Source organism: Lucilia sericata, unplaced genomic scaffold, assembly GCF_015586225.1.
Source record: "Lucilia sericata isolate MDLA Ls3-8-SP2 unplaced genomic scaffold, ASM1558622v1 Contig000068F_arrow, whole genome shotgun sequence".
NCBI lineage: Eukaryota > Metazoa > Arthropoda > Insecta > Diptera > Calliphoridae > Lucilia > Lucilia sericata.
The window spans coordinates 670,889-694,786 of NW_023994102.1; the positions used below are offsets into that span (position 1 = coordinate 670,889).

General features: G+C 29.9%; 1 protein-coding gene and 2 long non-coding RNA genes across 4 annotated transcripts in view; 1 reads left to right on the forward strand and 2 right to left on the reverse strand.

Annotated features, from left to right (window-relative positions):
• The window catches only part of LOC119616357 (lysine-specific demethylase 6A), a 371,577-nt gene that overhangs the window by 318,339 nt on the left and 29,340 nt on the right, over positions 1-23,898 (reverse strand). The window contains exon 1 of one of the 2 annotated variants that reach the window (XM_037972719.1): positions 14,565-14,760. The exons of the other annotated variant lie outside the window; for it this stretch is intronic. The gene's annotated coding sequence lies outside the window, so the exon portion shown is untranslated. Of the gene's footprint in view, positions 1-14,564; positions 14,761-23,898 lie in introns of those variants that run through there. 2 annotated transcript variants of the gene reach the window in all.
• Positions 15,839-16,275, reverse strand: LOC119616364. The gene is made up of 2 exons (XR_005232532.1): positions 16,148-16,275; positions 15,839-16,065 (listed from the first exon to the last, which is right to left on the reverse strand). It is a non-coding gene; the product is annotated as an uncharacterized LOC119616364 (long non-coding RNA).
• Positions 17,958-18,760, forward strand: LOC119616363. Its single transcript, XR_005232531.1, has 2 exons — positions 17,958-18,349; positions 18,428-18,760. It is a non-coding gene; the product is annotated as an uncharacterized LOC119616363 (long non-coding RNA).

Genomic DNA, 23,898 nt, shown 5'->3' on the forward strand with positions numbered 1-23,898 from the left:
ATACATATTAGTAAATATGTACAACAATAGAGCTGATGGCCAGCAGCAGCTAGTGCTCTTTAACTATAATTTAGTCTTAGAATTAAGTTCCTTAAGATTAAATAAATAATAAATAAATAAATTTATTATGTTGTCCAGAGTTTGTCATTCCGTTTGTAATTTCTATAACATAATTTTCCGACCCTATAATGTATATACACTATCGGACAAAATAAAGTGCAAAAGTACTCATGCTATATTCTTTCAGCGAAAAATCGGTTAATGATTATTGAATATGGAAATTTTTTCAAAATCATTTAGTTAATATACAATGCTACAAAAATAACAATAAAACTAAATTATTGCACTTAAAATTTTTCTGTATAACATCTAAAATTCACTTTTTTGTCGGACAAAATAAAGTGTAAATTTTATATATCATTATTTAAATTTATTGTATATCTGATTTTAATATTTGGATCTACTTAAGCCATTTTGGTAATTTTTTTCACCATTATTATTCGCAATCGCCTTCCCTTCCCCTTGCTTTCCCCATATGATTATTTTCAAAAGAAATGTGTTTTTGATCACTATTTCATCAGAATTTTTGATCAATTGTGGTCCAAAATTAATCTATTGGATTTAGGGCGGTGCTCTGAGCAACTTATTCCAATTTTTCAGTGTTATTTCCTACAGTAATGTTAAATTATAATGTTTATTATCTTGACGAGATATAAAGTTGCCCAAGTCCATTTCGAATGCACTGATTAAGATTTGACTGTAATATGCTCATATAGTATTCACTGGAGCTTTTTGAATAAATTTCCCCTAGGTTCCCCACACCTAACGTTAAAAATTGGACACATACGAAGAGTCAACTGACGCGTGCATTCAATCTTTCAACAACATATTTAAAAGCATGGAAAATTTTTTTCGATTTTAGTATTTAATTTTGTATTTTTTAGCTCAAATTTACGTAGTTGGTCAGATGAGTCCCAATTTGTACCGAAAATTTTAAAATATCGACAATGAGTGAGTTAAGCCCTTCAATATACAAAAATTTAAAAACAATACCCCATGTTTTAAACATTATGGTGGAGGGCTATCGGTATTGGTACATTATTTAACTTTAGGATCGGAAATCTTAGTGAAAATGGAGTAAACAATAACAAATGAGCAATTCACGAGCGTATTTAATAAACATGTTTAAATAAATGACGTAAAAATGGGGTTGTTAGACTTAACGCCTCAACAGATTCATGACTACAAACACACGACAAAGGTTGAAAACATTATTGTAAGAAAAAAACACTGAAAATTGGAATGACCTAATCAGAGCATCGCCCTAAATCCAATAGATTAATTTTTGACCACAATTAATCAAAAAATTCCGCTAAAATAGCGAACAAAAACGGATATCTTTTGAAAATAATAGTATGACCTGATCAGAGCATCGCCCTAAATCCAATAGATTAATTTTTGACCACAATTAATCAAAAAATTCCGCTAAAATAGCGAACAAAAACGGATATCTTTTGAAAATAATAGTATGAGGGAAAGCAAGGGGAAGGGAAGGCGATTGCGAATAATAATGGTAAAAAATTACAAAAATGGCTTAAGTAGATCCAGATATTTGAATCAGAACCAAAATAGATAAAAAAAAATTTTTTATATATAAGAACTTTAAATAATGATATATAAAATTTACACTTTATTTTGTACGACAAAAAAGTGAGTTTACTTTAATTTTAGATGTTGTACAGAAAAATTTTATGTACAATAATTTAGTTTTATTGCTATTTTTGTAGCATTGTATATTAACTAAATGATTTTGAAAAAATTTTCCATATTCAATAATCAATAACCGATTTTTCGCTGAAAGAATATAGCATGAGTACTTTTGCACTTAATTTTGTCCGATAGTGTATATTCTGGATCCTTATAGATAGCGGAGTCGATTTAGCCATGTCCGTCTGTCTATACCTGCCGTGTTGGCCTATCTCACCACTGGGTAGGCTTGAGAACGGTCTACCATCGCCCCTTCAATCTTCAATGAAGAAATCAGGTGGCAATTTTGTACATGGCTGAGCCGGTCCATGTACAAACACTTTGCTGAAGGCATGTCAGGAAGGACCTTCGTGTATACGAGGAGAGAATACGAAGTTATGTCGGAATTGGTGTACGGCAGCTTTGAACGACATTTATAGTGACGCCATCAATACCGCGGTTTAAGGTTACCGCATGAATGTCGTTCTTGGAGGTCGCCCACCGCCCATAGCAGAAATAGAGAAGACAAGAGTTGCTCCCGATCGGGATGGAGCAACAGACTCAACGCCTACTGGTCCCGCATAGACCGTGCCGTCCCCAACATATGCCCAGCATGTAGACAAGGTCCCCATGATACCCACCACATATTCAACAGTCCAGCCCACCCAACTTCACTTAGCCCAATGGATTTATGGACTAACCCTATTGAAGTAGCCCAATTTCTTGGCTTGGACCTAAATACAGAACCCCCGGATTAAAATTGTATAGTTTAAGCTGTTACAACAACAACTACAACCCTATTGATGTTATGAGGAATGCTCATGTCCCTACAAAACATTCTCATCATCTAAAGACTCACCCCAGTGCATTCCTGGACCTCTTAAATTCGCCCAACCACACTACTGAGATGGCTTCTGTTGGTTTGGCAACAGCACCAAGAGACGTATTTAGTAGCCCGGAATACCAAAGATAATAAATCAGGATCCCTCTTCATGAACCGATCTGTAACAAAGGATGTAAGAATTTCCAAAGTCAACTGAACCCAATAATTGCCCCGACAAATAGTCGCGTATCATAAATAAATATATCCTGTTCAGATGGCAACAGCACCGAGAAACTTCCCCGAAGCGTAAATATACATACTAAATCAATACTAGCCTCCAATATATGGAGACTTTCCCAATCTTTCATCAATTTTCGCATTAGTTCCATTCCCATGACAGGCAACTACTGAATGTTAACCTGACAATTTCCCAGCATATACCGGCTCCCTACTACACGACCGGTAAGAAATACCGAATGGGTTCAGGAATCAAGCATATGCTGCTTTTTACACAGACCTGTGTCATTTGAATAGAGATTTAGCCAACATAGGGTATATCAGCCCTTAAACCAATAATCTCTCCCCGCGAATTTGGGTTTAAACCACAGCCACTACGTGGATCCCGAAGAAACCTCAACCAACTGACCAGCCAGGTCAAGTCCTGTGGGCAACTGGTCACCCGTAGTACCAGATTATGTGGTTCTCTGGTTAGACCCTATGTCAAATCATTCCAAGGAAAGGCCGAGGATACATTTACAGCTTATAGTCCAGGCAGACTAGAGGTGGTGGTAGCACATCTATACTTCGGTATTGCAATACACCATGATTGGGCATTACATCATGGAAACATGCCCCGGGGGGCGGGGGGTGTTGTTCGTGTGTATGTTGAAATCAGTTTTCAGGAGACCCAAGATATCTGCGAGATCCGAATCTTCCATAATTCTATCAGACAATACAATCGGGAAGAACGCTTTTTAAAATCAGCAAAAACGGCCCATAAATACCGGAGATATGAGCAAAAATCCGAGACAACCTTTGAAAATTTCATCAAAAATTTAGATTTTTTATTCATGCTCAGACAGAAACTGTTAACAACAACAAAACACATAATCCGGTAATTTTTTTATTTTACTAGTTTATAAAAACAAAGCTGAACATAACGTCATGTTATAAACGAAGCAGTATGTTGTTATTGGCTAGAAACATGAAATTTAGTATGTAGTGCCCGGATTAGGTGCGAACGCATAAAAGGGGATTTTTTTTGGTACTTTTTCGTTCTTCAAAAGGTATTTTTTGAATTTCCAATAATATTGACCCTGGAAACATGAAATTAAGTATGTATTGCCAGGATTAGGTGAGAACCTATAAAAGGGGATTTTTCCTTCTTCAATTTTGAATTTTCTATAATATTGAACCTATAAAGATGAAATTAAGTATGTAGAGCCCGGATTAAGTGAGAACACATAAAAGGGGGACTTTTTGGTGCTTTATCGATCTACAAAAGGTACTTTTTGAATTTTCTATAATATTGAACTTAGAAACATGAAATTAAGCATGTGGAGTCCGGATTAGGTGAGAACCTATAAAAGGAGACTTTTTGGTACTTTTTCGTTCTCCAAAAGGTACTTTTTGTATTTTCTATATACATGGAATTTTGTATTTATAGCGAGAACATGTAAAGTGGAATTTTTGATACTTAATTTAATACAAATCTGGAGGAAAAGATTTTTTCTACTTTTTTCTTCTATGAAAAGAGAACCTATTGTTACTTTTTTGTTTTACAACTGGTATTTTTCATTTTTTGTAATAATTTTTTGTACTGGCTATTTACACATCATGGAAGGGTATATAAGATTCGGCACAGCCGAATGTAGAACTAGTACTTGTTTTATTTCACATTTTTAAAAAAGAATAATTTAGTTAGTAAACTAATTTAGCTTTTTTAAAGAAAGTGCATAAAATAGCTTCACAAAAGTATTCGAATTTTTTGTATACATCATATTTAGATTAGCATTATGAAGTAAAAATAATTTAAATGCAATTAATATTTTGTATAGTAGCCTTTTTTTAACAACTTCCAAGCGTCGTGGGACCGTTTCTCCAATTTAGGGAATAGTTCTGGCGTTATTTTGTCCCATTCTTCATGCAAAGCAACCGTAGGTTGGTTTTGGAGGATACAGAATGATTTAAAAGTTGTTCTAGTAAATATAACCACACATTTTCAATGGAGTTTAAGTCTAGACATTAACTCCATTGAAAAATTGTTGAAAGAAGCTACTTAGGGCGGGGTTTCTTACTACCCAGTTAAACTAGGCTTAACTTGCTGTTAGATTAAACTCGGAACAAATTTAGGCGGACTTTAACCGATGATTGTGTTTTTCAGTTATGGATTTAAGCTCAGTTAACTTTGTTAGTATTGCCAACTTTTCACTCAAAAACATAAACAATGAACAGCTGTTTTTTTGCAAATAATACTTTTGTAAAATGAAAAATTTTGGAAAAATGTTAAATAAACATTAAAAACAATAATAAATAAAATAAAACAAATCAGAAAATTGCAATTTACTTAAAATATTAAGTTTTAGTTCTTCCGAAATCATTGTTTTATTGTTTTTGTTAATTGTGTCTTCTCACTTACAACTTAAGTTTAATAGACCAATAACACTCAGTTAAACTTAGATAATAAGTAACGTTACTGTTTACTGAAAAACACAAAACTATATTAAACTCGGTTTATCGTTATCTGAAAAACCCGCCCATATTGTTGTAATGATCCACATTTTCACATTACATTAATAAGTTTTAGCAGTCCAACACCGTGGACGGATTTGGTAAATTTTTGATTTTACGAAAAAAAATTCTACTTTTGTCAGTTTTCATCAGATTTCTACGTTTTATATCTTATTTTATTCATAAATAAAATAAAAAATAAAATAAAAAAATATTTAAAAAATATGTTTTCAAATAAAGTGTGTATCAAAAATGATCTTGAATTGTAAAAAAAAAATATATATAAATTTGTATTTAGATCTAAAAATTTTACACATTTCCGTAAAAAATATAAAAGTGTGTATACTTTTTAAAACGGACAAAGGAAACTTTTTCCAAAACAGTTGAAACATATTAAATCGGTTAAGAAAATTTTGAGATATAATTTTTTTGGTCTGTCTAGTCAACAAAAAGCGTTTTTTCCAATATCTTCCGATTTTTAGGGTATATTGAAGTTTCTAAAAATGGTAAAATTATCTACTCATCTAGGTCTATAAAAATCATTTTATCGCGTAATGAGTGTTTTTGAGTGTCACACAGTGTTATTATTATTTTAATGAAGCATTATAAAATAACACACTAATTCATAAAAGATACTAAATTCGAATATTTTTGTGAGACACTGTAGGTAAGTGCATGTATTAGCTGAAAAATATTGCTTTTGTGGACCTCAGGTGATAATAACCACCTCTATTTGTAAATATTTAAATAAGGTATTTTTGCTATACCACACGGCAGTACACTTATATTGGTTCCAAGTAACTAAATTTAAACATACCCAATAAGCATTTTTGCTTTAATTCAAGTGTTTAATTCCAGTCAAACATTCAAATTTCAAGTGTTGAATTACACTTTAATTCAATAGCATTCTCCAATGAAAAGGAAACTGGAATTCCAGTCGAACATTACAATTTAATTATAGTTTAATTCAAGCCTTAAATTAAAATGTAATTCAAGTCGAAAAAAGGTTGAAATTCAAGCATAAAGCATAATATTGTCTATATATTTGTCAACAGATTCAAGATATTATTGCTATATTTATCCATGATCAGTAGAATTTAGGTCATATAAACTTTATTGTAGTTAAAGAACAAAATACACATACATGATCAAATTAGTCACATCATTTAAAAACACACTTTACAGCTAAAGGTATTTTCAGACTACAATACTGAGTATTAATACTTGTCAAAAATGTTTGTATCATAATACAATTTACTAGTCTAAATATAATTTGTAATTTGATTTTCAAAAATATTACTGATTTTTTTGGCATACGGTCGGTATTCATAAATTTTTTAAAACAATTCAAAAACTTTTTATTTTCAAACGAATTCGGTATGTATTTTATAAACACAATAAAAAACAAACAAAAAGTGTTAAATACATTAAAAATAAGAACGAAAAGTGCATAAATAATTGAAAATTGGATAAAAAATATTACAAATATTATAGTGTAAACATAAAATGTATTTTTCGGATTGATTTTTTGAAAATGCGAATTATTTTCATTATATTTTTAATTTGAAGTGTGTTAATACTCAGTATTGTAGTCTGAAAATACCTTAAACTGCATACATATTTAAACCTGCAAACCAGTAAGGATCTTGAAAAAGTCCGATCAAAATAAGAAGTGTTCCATAATATAGACTAAAAGAGATTTTCAATATACAGTGTCTCTCATAATTATTCGAATTTGGGTAAACAATAAAAAGAAACCAAATTAAGTAATATATTTTGTGTGCAAAATAAATAAATTAATTTGTTATATTGTCTAGATAGTCCTTATGTTTGATATCACGCTTTTTAAAACTTGAAAAATTTGCATTGACTTAAATTAATTGTGTTTTTTTAAAAAAAGTCCATGAAATTGCCTCACAAAAGTATACGAATTTTTCCTGTATTTCATATTTGATCATATTATACGCAACACAAATTTTAGAATCGAATGGTTTTTATGCGTAATATTGTTTTAAGGGGTTACTATCCACGGAAAGGATATATTTTTGGCCCATTTGGTCCACAATTTTGGGGAATTTGTACCCTCTTTTCATGTAATATCATTAAAATGGCGATTTTTTGCCATAATTGTACATTTTTCTCCTTTTTTCCAGAGATAAAACAAAAATTTGATATTGGGACTTAAAAGACCCCTTGGGGTATCTAAAAATAATATTTTTTGTTACAAGAATCTGTATTTAAACGTTCCAAGATAAATTATTCGGATCATTCTTCTGTCTCTAATTCAATATATTGGAACTTAAGTCCATTTTTATAATACTAGGATCAACTATTTTCGAGGAAAGTTTTCTGGTATATATTCTTTTAGATATCAGCTTTTATACATTTTAAGTTTTCAAAGTGTTGTGGAAGTGTACAACTCCAAAACATGCCTCGAAGAAGCACCATTCAAAATAGTAAAATCATTATTTTTATATACCAATGGCCACCATGCTGCATGGAACAATATCATTATGATCACATGAAAAATGTTAATATGTGTTTAAATATTATTTACTATGATCAAATTAAAACCAAAATTTAGGACTTACAGTGTTATTGTAACGGGCAACATAAGCGTGAAAGTTACGAGTAGTAAAAACTGAATTCTACTATATAGGATGACGTTTTGTTAAGACATGTTTTGGGGATGTATACCGCTATAATATATTGAAAATTTAAAATACATTAGTGCCAATATGTACATGAATATACACTAGACAACTTTGTCGAAAAATATCGTCCCTAGAGGTACGAAAAGGGACTTATGATCCAGATAATTCAATTAGAAACTGAAAAACGATACCAAAAATACATCTTGGAACGTTTAAGTACAGATCCTTATAACAAAAAATATTATTTTTGGATACCCTATGGGTTCTATTAAATTCCAACATTAAATTTTGGTTTCATCTCTGGAAAAAGGGTGAAAACATTAAAAATATAGCCAAAAATCGCCATTTTAATGATATTACATGAAAAGAGGGTACAAATCCCCCAAAATTGTGGACCAAATGGGTCAAAAATATATCCATGCGGTTGATAGTAACCCCTTAAAACAATATTAAGCATAAAACCATGCGATTCTAAAATTTGTGTATCGTATAATATGATCAAATATGAAATACAGGAAAAATTCGCATACTTTTGTGAAGTAGTTTCATGGACTTTTTTAAAAAAAGCACAACTAATTTGAGTAAATGTAAAGTTTTCAAGTTTTAAGGGGCGTAATATCAAAACTAAGGACTATCTAGACAATATAACAAATTTATTTATTTATTTTCCACACAAAATATATTATTAAATTTGGTTTTTCATAGTTTACCTAAATTCGAATACTTATGAGAGACACTGTAAGTAACAGTAAGTAAATACATACTTACTGTTTGCTGAAGTAATTAATGGTAACACGATATTAAACCGTATATGTAAATCGAGGGCAAAATATGTAACAAAATGTTATATTTTTAAATTTTACGAAAATATTTGTATTTTCTTTTTATTTTTTGACAAGAAAAAGTTTGAAGAAACATTTTTATATTTTACTATGACTTGAAAACAGAGCTGGAAAAGTTGAGTTCTATTTAAATATCAAGCACTTGAATTTTTTGAGTGCTTATTGGGTAGTGTTTAGGGTTGCCAGCCTGGCTGGACTTGGCTGGATTGTCCAGCTTTTTTGATGCTTGTCCAGTTTCAAGCTAAAATTTAATTTGTCCAGCTAAATAAAATATTTTTAGTACACTGCAATAATTTTTATGTTATCTTTGTCAAATCATGTTAGCCAACATTGATTGTACATTTGTTATACAACTAAATTATGATTTCCCTCTTCTATCATCATGTTTCAACACTTGAACAGCTGATGTCGTAATAAATATTAGGTCTGTTCGCGTACTCGATAATTTATAAAAATTTGCAACAATTGTTATTGGATTCCGTTCGCGTACTTTCGAAAACTTGCAACGAGAGAGTAAGAGAGCGGTAAAAATTACAGTTCGTTGATAGAGAATTTTTTGATTTTACTGGATATTTTTTACTGGGGAAAAAATATCCAGTAAAATCAAAAAAAAAAACGCACTGAGTGGTTTTTAAAATCTTTTACTACAAAGGAGAGCGATTTGTTTCCAAGGTAAACCATTGAACTCCTCATTCATTTTCTCCAAAGTACAAATACTCACAAAACATGTTTGATTTATGAATATGTAAACAAACCAAAGAAATCAAAAATTTGGTAAATTTTAAATTTTTTGAAAGAAATATATAAATTAATAACACACGAATAATTAAAAATTATTTGTAATTAGATTTATTTTAATTTTATTTATCATAAATTATTTTTTAAAAGAGTTTATTTATCATGAAAAATCATAACAAACAATCTAGCGTTTTTTAAACAATTTAGTTTGTCTTTCTCTTAGCGATTTTGTGTAAATTTTTATTTTAATAATATGTTTATATCATGAAATTTTAAAACAATAACATATTTTTAATGATACTACATGTTTTGTTAACTTTAAATATCCATATATTTATAGGAAAAATCAAAGCTTCAATTATTTGTTTTTTTAGTGTTTTGTTAGCGATTGAGATTTCAGCAAAAGGGCATTACCAATCTTTGTTTATAAACAAAAAATTGGATTTCGCGTATTTTTTTGGATATTTTTTTGATTGAGAGTAAATTAAAAATTAGTCTCTATCATAAAGTTACTGTATATTTCTATTATTGCGAGCGATAGTCAATTTCTTTACGTACAGCTTACGTACTTATGACTTTTAAAATTTAAAACTTCAAAAATGGAGCTTTTTCACATCTTTTGCTCTAAAAAACTAAGTTAACGAAGTGATCGGGGAAAACTAAAAATATATTCGTACTCTGTGGACTATAAAACGGAATTGGTATATGAGAACCCCTGCATTTTTTGGTGTATCACTGTGAAATTATTTACACAAAACCAAAATTAGCATTTTCTCAGTATTTTTTTATGTCCAGCTTTTTTTGTTTTGTCCAGCTTTTTAAAGCCCAATGTCCAGCTTTTTGCGAATCGGAATCTGGCAACCCTAGTAGTGTTCTTCCAAGTTCGTATTTGTACTTTGGAGAAAATGAATGAGGAGTTCAATGGTTTACCTTGGAAACAAATCGCTCTCCTTTGTAGTAAAAGATTTTAAAAACCACTCAGTGCGTTTTTTTTTTCTAATAATCCATTGTGTCATTTCATAAATTACTAATTTAATATTTTTTAATGATATTGATTAAACATCTCATAATTGTATTGATTAACACTTGTTATAAAAAAACGAAACTAATTTTTTATATTGGAATTGCCTCATATATTTTATTATTTTTTGCACACTTTAAATGAATTTAATGGCCAGTAAAGAATCTATTTTTTACAAACGAAAAAAATATTTTATATTTTTTTGACATTAAATTTTTGTTGTTGAAATTAAAACTGAAAAAAAAACAATGTTGTATAATTTTCGTATGGTACAAGAAAAAAATATTTCAAATAAATTATTTTTTTTAATATTGCATTAAAAAGCAAACATACATTCTTCTAAAATGTTTATAGAAAAATTATGTTGCAAAATATTTAAAGAAATCCTTTTAAATATATATGTAATTATTTTTTTCCAATATTTTTAAATCCGACTTTTTGAAACTATGTTGCCTTGAGAATTCTACTAATACATTCTTAGAGTTAGGTACTGACTGACAGTAGACTTAGGTAATTTTTGACAGCGTTTCACTTCTTGATGTTCAGTGTCCTTTAGAAAAAATGACAAGCCCCAATTTCTTTATATTCTTTGTTTGCAAATTGCAATTGAAACAAGTAAGAAATTATAGTCGGGCGAGGCCGACCATATAATACCCTACACCTGTTACAAAAATAAAATGTGATTTAGTTTTCATAATAAAGCACTAAGGTTGAATTGCACCTTGCCTTGAATTATACTTAAGCCATTTATTGTTGAATAAAATTGTGGACATTTAAGTCAAATTTTGAAGGGGGATTTGTATAGGGGCTATGGTCAAATGAGACCCTATAATTATAAAATTCATGAGAGTTATCAAGGCTAGTACAGAACTTGGTTTTGCAGCTTTTTGTCGAGATGCGAGTATAATAAACATAATTATAAACTTAAAATCCCTATTTGTCGGGTTCAGTTGTATGGGGTCTAGGTGAAATAATGGACCGATGTTAACCATTTTCAGTATGCTTCGTCTCCGGTACCATAGAAGATCATCTGCCAAATTTCATTGAATTATCTTCAAAATTGCGACCTGTAGTTTGATTACAAGGTTTACAAGCCCTGTTCGGGGGTTCAGTTGTATGGGGGCTAGGTGAAATAATGGACCGATATTAACAATTTTCAATAGGCTTCGTCCCTAAGACAATAGAAGATCATATGCCAAATTTCAATGAATTATCATCAAAATTGCGACCTGTAGTTTGATTACAAGGTTTACAAGCCCTATTCGGGGGTTCAGTTGTATGGGGGCTAGGTGAAATAATGGACCGATATTAACCATTTTCAATAGGCCTCGTCCCTGGGAAGATCATGTGCCAAATTTCATTGAATTATCTTCAAAATTGCGACCTGTAGTTTGATTACAAGGTTTACAAGCCCTATTCGGGGGTTCAGTTGTATGGGGGCTAGGTGAAATAATGGACCGATATTAACCATTTTCAATAGGCCTCGTCCCTGGGACAATAGAAGATCATGTGCCAAATTTCATTGAATTATCTTCAAAATTGCGACCTGTAGTTTGATTACAAGGTTTACATGGACGGACAGACGGACGGACGGACGGACAGACGGACGGACATAGCTAAATCGACTCAGAAAATGATTCTAAGCCGATTGGTATACTTTAAGGTGGGTATAGGACCAATATTATTGTGCGTTACAAACATCAGCACAAATCCAATATACCTTCCCCACTAAAGTGGTGTAGGGTATAAAAACTTAACACGTGCCTTTTTAGAGAAAACAATAAATTCCAAAAATTAAAAAATAATTTTAAAAACCCAATGAAATTAACTGGAATTCTAACAAATAAAGCTGACTACATGCCATAACATTCAGTAAAACCACATGTCAAAATTTTCAAACGGAATTAAAAATTCAAACTTACTGAAAATACTGATCGAAAATTGAAAATCGTAGGTATATTTTTAACTTTTTTTGAAAATTTTCAAAGCGATTGGATTTTTTTCGTGTGTAGGCAGCTTCAGAAATTATAGCTTTTTGTCGAAATACGAGTATATTAAACATAATTATGAACATAAAAGCCCTATTCGACGGGTTCAGTTGTATAGGAGCTAGATGATATAAAGGACCGATGTTAACAATAGAAGACAATAGAAGATCATGTACCAAATTTCATTTGAATTATCTTAAAAAATGGTACAGTAGAAGATTATGTGCCAAATTTCATTGAATTCTCTTCAAAAGTGCGATCTGTAGTTTGATTCCAAGGTTTACAAGCCCTATTCGGGGGTTCAGTTGTATGGAGGCTAGGTGAAATAATAGACCGATGTTAACCATTTTCAATAGGTTTCGTCCCTGGGACAACATTTCATTTGAATTATTTTAAAAGAATACCATGATACAACCATAGGATGGTAGAATCAGTAGGGAGAGTTGTCAATTCTCTGCCTTGTTAAGTCAAACAAAAAAGAACTAAAAAGATAAAAACTTAAAAATCTTCAAATGAAAACCACGAAAAATACCATGAAATGATTCTTGAACGGCACACGCAAACAGCATTCCACAATTCTGTATACTGTTTTTGATTTTTATTGGTTTTACAATCTTTTTGATTCAAATTATTCAATTTTATTTTCTTAACAAAAAATTTTCAATAATTTTTATTTGATGTTTTTCTTTATATTTTTTAATTTTCTTTTTTGTGACAATTCAAGGCATGTAAAATTGAGAACGTACTTTTCTACTGATTCTACCTTATTATTGTTTTATTATGACTGTGTGCCAAACGGCAGCAAAGTTCTATGGTAAAATAAAATTTTCTTATGGTGGAAAATATTATCACTTTTGCTGTGCCAAACGAAATCTTTTTTGATTACATTAAATTTTGACAATTGTCACTAATTTCACAAGAAAATCTGCATTTATTTTAATAAAAGAAACACTTTTATTGATTTTTTTATTTTTAAAATAAACTTCTACAATCACAAATGTATTACGAACTAAAATTATAAAATATTTCATCTTTTGTATTTTCAAATTTTTCTTTTCAATAGTCAAAAATTTATGTAGCCCGATGAGCTAGTAAAATTTTATTCACCTCATATCTATCAAAAATTTACATTTTCAAATAAATTGTTACCGATTGGCACACACTCTATGAAAGAATACCTTTTTGTCGAATTTCATTTATGAACAAAAACAAAATGCTCTTAAAAAAAGTAGGCAGAAAACTTGGTTGATTCTCTGTATATCATAAATCATAGAATTAAAAGGTCTATAGGTGGTAAAATTTTTGTCAAAATTGGAGAGTTATACCCAATGTATATTTGTTCCGCAAGTCGTTGTTGATAAAATTTTTAAGATAAAATAAGCAATCAAATGAATATTTATGGTTTAATTGGAATACATAGTAGTGTAAAAATGTCACTAAACACATAATATAAAACTTTGAAAAGTGCGACATTAACCGTACATGCCTAAAATTTCTTCAGCATTTCACTGGCAATTTATTTCAGATTTCGTAGAACAGTCTGGCCAACAAATTTAAAACTCCGATTTTTTCGAGTTATGATTTCTTTTCATGCACTTAGCAAATTCCCTAATATTTTGTTATCAACATAGGATACGATTTTGTGCTGGATGTCGGTACGATAAATGATCAAATTTCACAAAAAAATCTGCTGGCTGACTAAGGACCTTGGAAGAATTTCTGACTTTTATATATAAACAGCAGCTATAATCAAATTAAAATTTGACAATTTAACAGTTTGGAGATGTAGACATATCTTTCCAGGCTTAACAAAATACACACTCAATATGTATGTATGTATTTGAGACTATCAGTACTCATTGTAAGTTAAATTTATATTTATAAAACACAATATTTTTTGTTAAACAATAACAATAAAAAAATGGATATGTTTTTAATTTCACAGTTTAGAACTAAGAACTATGTGCATATGTATATTTATTTGTAATCTCTAATTCCACTGTAGTTTCTAATAAAATTTACCAAACAAATTATTACTAAAAAAAAGTTCTTTTCATTTATAAATAATTGCAACTTTTATATTTTTTGTAAACCGGTTTTTATTTTGTTTATATCTATATGTAGCTTATTAAGAATGTTTATTATCCACTACATGCCAATAAAAATGAATATGGCGGCAGTCTGCGTTATTTTTTTTTAATGGTATAATTGGATTTGTATTGCAGAGCTGTGATGATAACTCTTGCAATTTAAAACCGCTACATTAGTGCCGAAAATCGCCAAAATATACAAGATAAATTCTTAGCTATACATTATAGCGATTTTGTGTACAAAAATAAGACACATACAGGGCTGCCAGATGAATTTTTGAAAAAATCGTCAATTTCCCGATAAATTTTTAAATAATCGTCATTTTGGTTTTAAGAAATCGTCAAAAAAATCGGAGAATATGAAAAGCTTAAAATTTTTATAAAAAATTAAAAATATTGTAATATTTTAAGATGAAATATATTAAAAAATGTATAATATTAATACATATTTATGTAAAATTCGAAAAATACGGAATATTATTGCTCAAAATTCAATAAACTTTTAGTTTTGAAGAATATTCGACAGTAATGTTAATTCTTTTCTAATGTTTTCAATGTTTCATTTTTTAAAATATCATACATAACACATATAGTTTTTAGGTATAGAAACTTGTCCATCTTTTTCCTTAAATTTCTCAGTTTGTTGCATTACAATATTGCTTGTTTTGGTGCACAAGGAATATTTTAATCTTATTAAGCAAAAAACAGTTTTTAAAATTTTTGAAAGTTTTCTGTAAACAAGTAGTTACCCAGCAAAAAATATTCTTGATTTGGAAGCAATAAATATAACTACTGCATCTTTAACTCCTTCCTTTATTGCATCTTAAAATGATTGCCTTACAAAAAAGATTTTGGAAGGCATATATTCAGCAATTATGTCGTGTGCACCCTGTAGTAGGGCAAAATTTAAAAAGAAGACGGAAAGAGAAGTTGGCAACGCGGCTGTACAAACTAACTGACAGCTGGAAAATGTAAACAAAAACAAAACTATAATGTAAAAAAACTATACGGTTTAGATAAATGGCTGAAATGGTGTTAAATTGATGGGAACCATATTGGTAACCGAGGTTTCTCGTTACCTAAAAAGTAAGATGTCGGTCCTTTTCAAATTTCCCTGCCCAAGAAGAAGGTGGAGCCCGTGGCCGTCAAGAACAACAACAAGAATTTTAATTTAAATTAAATAATTCCTTGTTTTTTTTTTATTCATAAAAGTTTTAAACTAAATTAAATCAATCTTAAAGCTAAATAAAGCGAGAAACATAATACTAAAGCAGCAACTCTGAGTCACGCCATCGCCAGCTCCATCCAGCGTGGGACTACTCTAGCAGATCCGCACCAACAGTCCTATGGTGTCCAGGTATTAAGGTTTTCGACATAAGTGTACCTCTTACCCGAACGACAGAACGGACAGAACCTGTCCTTTTAGATAATTTCTATATAAAAAAAAAAATAAAAAAAAAATTTTGTAAACAAAAAAAAAAAAAATAAAAGCTATATATTCGTTTATAGGCAAACCTTACGGTTAGTAGCTCGAAGCCAGTCCGCTGGTTGAAATTGAACCAGGCGTGCGCGTAAGGTTAGGATTGAGCTCAGGCCTACTTATGAATAGTGTCGCGGTAGATTTGTACTCATAGGTTGCCGGAAACCAGTATATACAAAAAAAAAGAAAAAAAAACCCAAATTATTTAAAAGGTTCTTGTAATATATATATTTTTGTTACTTACCTGAAATACCCGAACAGACTGTAAAACGGACGGACAGAAAACCACACCTGCAAACCAGCTCTCCTCAATAGTCCATTTGCGTTAGTCCTGCCAGCTGTCCATGTTGAGGAACCTGAAAGTAGAAGGGAAAATCTTGAATTAAAAGAAGAAAAACTCAAAATGAATTAAAAACTTAAATGAAATTTGAAACCTAAAACTTAAAAACTATAATTTGCTAAAAATTAAAATCTAAAAATTTGAGTAAATCTTGAAATCTAAAAGCTAAAATCCTAAAAACTAAATCTTGTTAAAACTTAAAAACTAAATTTTGTTAAAACTTAAAAACTAAATTTTGTTAAAACTTAAAAACTAAAGTTGGTTAAAATCTTAAAACTAAAAACTAAATTTGCTAAAACCTAAATTTGCCTAATATTTTAAAATTTTTCTAAAACTCAAATTCTAAATTTCGATGAGACATTGTTAATTTTTTTTCTATAATAAACAAAAATTTTTTATAATGTTTAAATGAAATTTTAAAATTTTGTTATCATTAATATGATCGGCTAACTTTATTAATAATCGGCGGTAAGTAGGGTGAATAAATGTTTGCAGGGAAGGTATGGGACGTCGAGGAAGATGACGTCATGGCGAGGATGAATCCTCGAGAGGGAGGGTCATAATTTGTGTATAGGTATGACCGTAGGGAGATGCAGGACTACTTTTGGCCCCTTTTTCAAATAATACCCCAAATGCTGGTATGAATTTTTGTGTTAGTGTGTGTTTGTGGTCCAGATTGCCGGCAAGAACCACCCCATCCGGCGAGCTTTAGCGCCCCACGTTGGGCGCCACTAACACAAAAATTCACACCACATTTATGTAGTGGTGTGTTGTGTCAGCTGTTTGTTTAAATAAACAAACAGACAACATAAAGAATAAAAAAGGGACAGGGTGGCCAGATTGCTAGCGGCGCTGGTATGCCCGCGTATTGCGCAGCTAAAGCTCGCCGGATGGGGTGGTTCTTGCCGGCAATCTGGACCACAAACACACACTAACACAAAAATTCATACCAGCATTTGGGGTATTATTTGAAAAAGGGGCCAAAAGTAGTCCTGCATCTCCCTACGGTCATACCTATACACAAATTATGACCCTCCCTCTCGAGGATTCATCCTCGCCATGACGTCATCTTCCTCGACGTCCCATACCTTCCCTGCAAACATTTATTCACCCTACTTACCGCCGATTATTAATAAAGTTAGCCGATCATATTAATGATAACAAAATTTTAAAATTTCATTTAAACATTATAAAAAATTTTTGTTTATTATAGAAAAAAAATTAACAATGTCTCATCGAAATTTAGAATTTGAGTTTTAGAAAAATTTTAAAATATTAGGCAAATTTAGGTTTTAGCAAATTTAGTTTTTAGTTTTAAGATTTTAACCAACTTTAGTTTTTAAGTTTTAACAAAATTTAGTTTTTAAGTTTTAACAAAATTTAGTTTTTAAGTTTTAACAAGATTTAGTTTTTAGGATTTTAGCTTTTAGATTTCAAGATTTACTCAAATTTTTAGATTTTAATTTTTAGCAAATTATAGTTTTTAAGTTTTAGGTTTCAAATTTCATTTAAGTTTTTAATTCATTTTGAGTTTTTCTTCTTTTAATTCAAGATTTTCCCTTCTACTTTCAGGTTCCTCAACATGGACAGCTGGCAGGACTAACGCAAATGGACTATTGAGGAGAGCTGGTTTGCAGGTGTGGTTTTCTGTCCGTCCGTTTTACAGTTTGTTCGGGTATTTCAGGTAAGTAACAAAAATATATATATTACAAGAACCTTTTAAATAATTTGGGTTTTTTTTTTTCTTTTTTTTTTTGTATATACTGGTTTCCGGCAACCTATGAGTACAAATCTACCGCGACACTATTCATAAGTAGGCCTGAGCTCAATCCTAACCTTACGCGCACGCCTGGTTCAATTTCAACCAGCGGACTGGCTTCGAGCTACTAACCGTAAGGTTTGCCTATAAACGAATATATAGCTTTTATTTTTTTTTGTTTACTAAATTTTTTTTTTTATTTTTTTTTTTATATAGAAATTATCTAAAAGGACAGGTTCTGTCCGTTCTGTCGTTCGGGTAAGAGGTACACTTATGTCGAAAACCTTAATACCTGGACACCATAGGACTGTTGGTGCGGATCTGCTAGAGTAGTCCCACGCTGGATGGAGCTGGCGATGGCGTGACTCAGAGTTGCTGCTTTAGTATTATGTTTCTCGCTTTATTTAGCTTTAAGATTGATTTAATTTAGTTTAAAACTTTTATGAATAAAAAAAAAACAAGGAATTATTTAATTTAAATTAAAATTCTTGTTGTTGTTCTTGACGGCCACGGGCTCCACCTTCTTCTTGGGCAGGGAAAAATGAAAAGGACCGACATCTTACTTTTTAGGTAACGAGAAACCTCGGTTACCAATATGGTTCCCATCAATTTAACACCATTTCAGCCATTTATCTAAACCGTATAGTTTTTTTACATTATAGTTTTGTTTTTGTTTACATTTTCCAGCTGTCAGTTAGTTTGTACAGCCGCGTTGCCAACTTCTCTTTCCGTCTTCTTCTTTTTAAATTTTGCCCTACTACAGGGTGCACACGACAATTATTGTTTGTGATGTAGAAATTTGCTTCTCAACAGCTCTAAAATCACTTAATTTTTGCATCTTTCTAAATTTAAATCAATGTTCAGTGTTGAAAAATAATATTAATTCACGGAAATCAGCGCAATTTCAACAGTATGAAATATGCACATTTTGGATTCCTTAGGCAGAGCCTCTACGAGAGGAATCCCATATAAAAATCATATATTCTTTCATAACAAGTGCAAGCATTAACAACTGCTCTCTGCCTTACAAATATGCTTCCGAGGAAGCACTATTTTTTGCTGAGTAGATATAAAAAGATTAAACTTGGCGAGATTTTTTCGTATAATTTAGTTCTTTTACAAAACTTGTTTGTACTTGTTTGGATTTAACTTATACAGTGTGAAAATTTGGTTCAGATCTGTCGATCTCTTCAAAAGTTATAAGAAATAATGTACATAGCATACACATTTAGATGTAAAATATGTTTAAGCTTTGAGAGCTTAAAACTCAAAACACACTTTTTCGACTTTGAATGTTTTATAATAGCTCTTCTAGAATTTAATTTCTAGTTTTCATTATAATATAAATTCTATTTTTACTGAATTCCAAGTTTAATATTAATTTCCTTTTTTCACTGTAAAATAAAAAATAAAAAAATTATAAAATCTTTATTTTTTTTTTAATTTTTCAAAAATCGTCAGTTTCAAGGAAAAAATCGTCAAATCGTCACTTTGCTATTTTTGAAACGAAGAATCGTCAAAATGACGATAAATCGTCATTTACACTACAGCGAAATCTAGTACTTATGAGATTTCAGCAAATCTAGTTGATTTTAACTAGTTTTCCCATACAGGCTGTGTGCCAAACGGTAGAAAAGTTCTATGGTAAAATAAAATTTTCTTATGGTGGAAAATATTATCACTTTTGCTGTGCCAAACGAAATCTTTTTGATTACATTAAATTTTGACAATTGTCACTAGTTTCACAAGAAAATCTGCATTTATTTTAATAAAAGAAACTCTTTTATTGATTTTTTTATTATTAAAATGAATTTCTACAATCACAAATGTATTATAAACTAAAATTATAAAATATTTTATTTTTTGGATTTTCAAATTTTTCATTTAATTTGTCAAAAATTTATGTAGCTCTATGAGCTAGAGTGTGTGCCAATCGGTAACAATTTACTTGAAAATGTAAATTTTTGATAGATATGATTTGAATAAAATTTTACTAGCTCATCGGGCTACATAAATTTTTGACAATTGAAAAGAAAAATTTGAAAATACAAAAATAAAATATTTTATAATTTTTGTTTGTAATACATTTGTGATTGTAGAAATTTATTTTAAAAATAAAAAAATCAATAAAAGTGTTTCTTTTATTAAAATAAATGCAGATTTTCTTGTGAAATTGGTGACAATTGTCAAAATTTAATGTAATCAAAAAAGATTTCGTTTGGCACAGCAAAAGTGATAATATTTTCCACCATAAGAAAATTTTATTTTACCACAGAATTTTGCTGCCGTTTGGCACACAGTCCTAGTAAAATTTTATTCACCTCATATCTATGAAAAATTTACATTATCAAGTAAATTGTTATCGATTGGCACACACTCACAAAACAAAATCTACGTTATTAGTACATTTCGGCAAAATCTAGTAAAAATAGAAATGTAACTCTGGGTTTTCCTAAATAATACTAAAAAATACGACGCTGCACAAGAAAAAAACAAAACAAACAAAGAAAAATAAAAATGTCGACAAAATTTTAATAAATTGGAAAACATGAATGAAAAGTTAATTTAAAATAGAAGGTAATGTAATATTTAAATATCTATTTTTTATTCTAAATGAAATTCTAGTAAATTGTGCATATTTCCCTCTAATTTTTCATATCAAACACAATTTGGACAAATATTAGAAAAAATTAAATCTTCCTAAATGTCAAAAATACGAAGTGTAAACGGTCTACATTTGAAGAATGATTTCGATGCAGTGTAAATAGGGTATAATATTACATTCGAATTTTGATCCTACTTACATATCGCTCATTTACTACGAGACTGACATAATAATGGTTTTGAATATTTAACATTTTACTATTTTTTAAATAAATTTTAAACAAATCAAGGTATTTGAAAAAATTAACCAGATTTAAGGGCTCTTCAGACGATCACATTTTACGTACGTAAAGTCTAAATGTGGAAGTACACAATACGCGTTGAGGCGGCAACGCGTTTCACGCTTTTAAAACTTATAAGCGGCACACACCACGCGTCATTTTAATCTTTCTTTTAAAGTTTATTAAGACTATTACTGTTTTAAAAATCAAAATTTTAAGTTTTTGTATATTTTTTAATATTTTTCTTTTATTGATGGAAAAATTTATTTCATTTTATGGTGATTTCTTTTCTGATAAAAAATGTTGCCAACATGTTTTGTAGCACTTATTAGAGGTTACACAAACCCTCATAATGTGTTGCATTTTAAACGATCATAAAAGAACAAAAATCATTGCCCTTTATGCAATTATTTAGGTTGTTTTTATCCATTTAGCGTTTTTTTAAGTAATTAACGATTTTAAAACTAATGATTATATACAAAATGAAAAAATATTTTTTTTAATTATCCAAATAATTTCCAATAAAATTATTTATTATTTTCGGAAAGCTAACTTTACGAAGAATGTTTTAAAGAAAAAAAAATATTTTTACCATGGGCTTTAGTAATTTTTTTAGATTTTTTCGATATAGTTACAATAACAAAAACAGCTGTTTCAATAGTGCTGCACTTCCAACCCTTTGATTAAATTCAGGGTGAAACATGAAGCATATTTTCAGGTTTTTAGGGCTACATTATTTGAAAAGAACACGTTATACATTTACAAAGTTACATTTTTTTTAACAAAAGAATGGCAAAAGGCAGAATAAATGCAAAAAGAAATCACCATTAGTTTCTACACAAAACAAAATACAGCTGCCGACGCGTCAAAAGTTGCTGAACTTTTCGCGGCAGACGCGTTACAAACTACTTGTCAAATGAAAATACACTATTTCAACTTTTTTTGACAGAAGTCTATAACGCGTTGCCGCGTACAACGCGTGTTGTGTACTTTCACCTTAATGAAAAAGTAAAATTAAATTCCATCCGTATAACAAAAAAGAGAATAAAAGTCGTATGATTTATATTTTTTTTTTGTTTACACGATTGGTTTAAAACAATAACAAAGTAAGATGGAAATAGCTGTTTCACTTTTTTTGTATGTGTTTATATAAAAATACATGCCTGATCTAATGCGACATGCTTGTTTTTTGAATCATTTCAAAAAATGAAGAGAGCCATACGACTGTCAAATTGTCCATCCGTATTTTCTCTCAATGTGTGATGGTCTCATTACATATTGCGCAGTGTACACTTAAGGCTTAAGTTAGTTTGAAAGTTCCGTAACGTTTCCGTCCTGTAACGTTCCGTTGACTGTTTATGTGTAGTTAGTTTCTATGTAAGAATGTAGTAGCTGTTTTTAATAATAAGCAAAAAAAGCAACTCTGATTTGTTGTGTCAAAAATCAGAGTTGATTTTCTTTTTTTGTGTTTTAAGCTAGATTAATTAATATTATAAAATAATTAATTATATTCTTATATAATTAATATAAAAAGTAAAAATTTTATCGAAAAACGATTTTTTGTTTTCTTTCTTGGTCTTTTCTTTTTTTTCTTATGGCGTTTATGTTGAATGTAATGTCAACTTTTATATTTTCTCTGACATATTTCAGAGTTTTAAAGTAATTAATCGTAATAATTAAAATTTTCTGTTGTACATTATTTTTAAAATATTAACATCACTGTTTTTTTCTTGTTAACAATTTTTTACATTTTATGTCAGCTGTTCATAGCTGTCACTTAACGTTGCGGATTGATTTCTATTTTCTACAGGTTCATCCGCAACGTAACTTCAATGTTACGGCAAAACTACCGACTTACACAGCTTTTCGTAAGCCAAAAACGAATCAGCTGATTCATCACGGAACGGAACGTAGAGACTAACTGAGCCTTTAATAAGGTAGACTCGTCGCTGCGACAAATACAACAATACTAAAACAACAACAGGAAATTTGTTATTGTGAAATAATCCCATCTGTCAAAATTATTTACACGCGGAGAATAAAAATGCAACAAATAAACATAATAAAAATATGAGTTTTAAGCAAGTATTTGAAATTTTGATATATCAAATTAATTAAATGTGGAATGCCTGAAAATCTTACAGTGTAAGACAAGAATGTGTAAATGATGGTAAAATATTTAAACCTTCCGTTTAATTTTTTAAACTAAAACTATATTTTAAAAGTTTTATGTTTTTTAAAACCGTATTTACTGAAGATATTTTTAAACTAAAATAAATGAAAAATCATCTTAATTATACTTTAGAAAAATAAAAAATTAAAATGCAACTGGATAATGACCCCAAATATAAGGCTAAAACCACTTGATTTTTCCAAAAAGTGTTAAATTTGTATATCTATATATGCCCCTACAGTCGCCAGAGTTAAACCCGATTGATAATTAAGGGCAAACTGGGATTTACAATTACGAACACCCATGTAAAAACACAATAGACCTCTGTAGAGCTGCCATGAAGTATGGATGTTTATAACGCAAGAAGCGTGTTACGAACTGATTGAGATTATGCCTTTCAGAGTTGAAACTATCGCTGAACAAAGAGAAGATACAAAATAAGAAAATGTTAATTTATAATAAAAACGTTACTTTAGTACCAAGCGCCAAATATGTGTAAATGAGTTAAATTATTTTATTAATTTTTCTGAAGTATAATTCAGTGGATTTTTTTATTTATTTTAGTTCAAAAATATTTTCATTCAATACCCTTTTAAGAAACATAAAACTTTTCTAAATATCATTTTAAT